The sequence below is a fragment of the Micropterus dolomieu genome, linkage group LG09 (genome assembly GCF_021292245.1).
Source record: "Micropterus dolomieu isolate WLL.071019.BEF.003 ecotype Adirondacks linkage group LG09, ASM2129224v1, whole genome shotgun sequence".
In the NCBI taxonomy this organism is placed as follows: domain Eukaryota; kingdom Metazoa; phylum Chordata; class Actinopteri; order Centrarchiformes; family Centrarchidae; genus Micropterus; species Micropterus dolomieu.
In genome coordinates, this window is record NC_060158.1 from 7,343,106 (window position 1) to 7,346,432 (window position 3,327).

The following is a 3,327-nucleotide window of genomic DNA, read 5'->3' on the forward strand; positions in this document are numbered from 1 at the left end:
CTGAGGAAGGTAGTTCACCAGGAGTCTTTTATGATCCTGAACATTTACAGTTGGTGATGTGAAAGGCCTGTATCTGGCCATGATCATGGATTGACAGCTGGCTCAGCCTGATGGAGAATTTCTCCTTGTTAAGTTTCAAGCCAGCTGACGCAATGCAGTACCTTCTCCAGGTGGGTGTCATGTAGCTCCATCTAGGGCTGGACTGCGACAAATAATCGGCCCTGGCATTTTTGGCCCTGGCGGCCCACTAAAATTGGTTGGATTTAAGGGCTCAGATTAGGGGTGTGATGAAACACTTAGCCCATGAGATGTGACATTGCACAAGATTGGGGCCATGACAACAAGACAAGAATATATTAAAATAGGCCTCCTAGTTAGGAATAAAAATGTATTGATGAAATAGTTGATATGGGGGTCTGGGGGTCCTCCCACTGAAGATTTTGAGCATTAAATATCAAAACACAATTTCCTGCATTCTGGGGAAATATAGCAGTAAGAGATCTGATTGGGCCGGCCCAGTGTCAGTATGTCCATGCTTTATGGGCCGATCTTTGGGCCATTGTTTAAAAACAGTTATATATATAAATAAATAGTTTACGTTACACCGGCCCCTAAGGTGCATCGGCCCACCGGGTCCAGCCCTGGCTCCATCAAGCACTCATAGACAATGATTTCATCCATAAAGACCTCGACACCTTCCAGTCTCTGGCATTCCTCTTTCATCTCAGGTGTGCTGGAAAGATAGCTGTTTGAAACAGTATCTGCCAAAAGTTATGAATATTGTCAGCTAATGGTTGACTGGATGCAGTGGAAAATGACAAAAACCACTAGCAGCATTGAGAGACCAGGTTCATTCATGGACTCATGGACAGGAACACACTGAGTAGATTATTGGCTCTGTCCACTGACTACATAAGCTGTGAATTGGTATAACTTCTTCCTTGTAGTTTACTTAATGAACCTGCCAAACACCCACTCCCTCTCATCAGTTCCCCAGTTCAGCTTTGAGACGCTTCATGGTGCTGCAGTCTTTATGAAACTACATCTCAGTAACGCCTACTACTCAGTCCAAATTCGACACTCGGCATCCCTACTGGTCACTTTGAATGTCTGGTCAGGTCTTTTAGGTTAACATTCCTGCATTCATGAATGATGTTCTCCAGGACTTCCTGAACCGTTCCGTGTTCATCTACCTCAATAACATCCTCATCTTCTCCCAGACTCTGAAGGAACACATCCAGCACATCAAGCAGGTGCTCCAAAGACTTTTGGAAAACAAATTGTTTGTCAAAACCAAAAAGTGTGAATTCAGTGTAGACTCCATTGGTTGTCTTGACTACATCATCGAAAGCTAGCTGGTGAAGATGGAGCAGGACAAGATCCAGGTGTTGACAGAGTGCCCAAAGCCATCTTACCTCTGTTCATCCCGGAGTTCAGCCGTGTTGCCGTGCTATTCACCAAACTTTCCTTTCACACAGCACCATTCTCCTGGATCCCACCAGGGCTGGCCCTGGCAATGTTGGCGCCCTAGGCGAGATTTTAAATTGGCACCCCCCCCAATGCTGAACCCTAAAAAGTGCACCTCAGGGGTTGAAGCCATCGCCTATCCTATCCCTATCCTCAAGAATTATTTTATAGGTTCAGCAGCCAAATTCACAATTTTAGCATGTACAGATGAAAAGCCAAGTCAGTAATCATGGTCAATAATGAAGTGTGATCAGCATACTTGTCAACATCATAGCCTAAATTGGGAGACCAAACCTATGCCCCTCCAGAAACTGTGAGTCAACCCAGAGACTGTTTTCTTGGAGTTTTTCTAGAAATGCAAAAGCATCAGTTTAGTTTCAATGGTGGAGATGACTCAGATGAAGAGGAGGGTCCGGGAGTCCTCCCCAAGAATATTTTAAGCATTGAGGACTTTTCCTGCATTTTGGTGAAAATTTCTGCCTTTTCTGCCTCAATTTATGGTGGAAAAGTAGGTGACAATTCAGAATATAAAAGTAAGGCTTTCAGGCATTCTGTAGCTATTGGTTAAATTGCCTATATTTCTCCTGAATCAACTTTTGAGAAAATGAAATGCCATGTTTATGGATAATATGTCCATGGGGAAGCAGATACAAGGTCCTAAGACCGACCCCTGAGGCGCACCATATTTAACTGGACAGAACGAAGAGACATAGTTGTTTACAGACACAAAAAACTTCCTATTTGACAGGTAGGATGAAAACCATTCTAGGGCAGTAGCAGAGATCCCCACCCAGTGCCTCAGTCTGTCTAACATGATGTTGTGATCAATGGTGTCAAAAGCAGCACTAAGGTCCAGGAGTACCAGGACTGAGCACATGCCTTCATCAGCAGACATTAAAAGGTCATTGGTGACTTTAAGCAGGGCAGTCTCAGTGCTGTGGTACTTCCTGAAACCAGACTGAAACTTTTCAAATATGTTATTTTCCAGTACAGTGAGCAGCTGTTTGGACACAATTTCTAGAATCTTTGCAATAAAAGGCAGTTTTGAAATTGGTCTAAAATTATGTGGGAGGGAGGGATCTAAACCAGGTTTCTTTAAAAGTGGGTTCACGCAAGCCGTTTTAAAATAATCAGGGACACAACCAGTAGATAGGGAGCTGTTGAAAACAGAGATCAAATGGGGCCCAACAGAATCTATTACTTTCAGTAAAAACTTTGTAGGTATTACATCAAGTGGGCTGGAGGACACTCTCATTTGTGATACTGTTTTTAAAAGCTCAGACAACCTCTGAGTAAGAGGCCGTGGGGGTAATAGAGGCTCTGATTGACACCACCTTATTGGTAAAATAAGAAACAATTCACAGTCATCATTACTTCCAGCAGAGGCACAAGGAGGGGTTGGGTTTACCAGCTGATCCACAGTCTTAAACAGAAACCTGGGATTGTGTTTATGTGTAGTAATGAGTTCAGAAAAATAATGTTCTCGCATCCTTAACCATGTTTTTGTAGTTAATTAATAAATCCTTCAGACTGCGGTAATGGACTTGGAGACTGGATTTTTTCCATCTGCGCTCTGCTTTCCTGCATTCCCTTTTGAGGCTGCAAATGCTGTCATTTATCCAGGGTTGCTTACTAGCTTTAGACGTAGGCCTAACCTTTAGAGGAGCTGTAATATTTAGTGAAGACAAGCAGATATGATTGAAGTGATCGACCAGATTGTTGGTGTTGGAATCAGACAGGTGTTGGCTTTGGCTCTGAAAGAATGCGCAAAACTTTGAAACACTTTGTTCATTAAAGATGCGAGAACACACGGAGCTTGGTGAGGCGGCATGAGTAACAGGCGAATCGCAGCTAAAAACA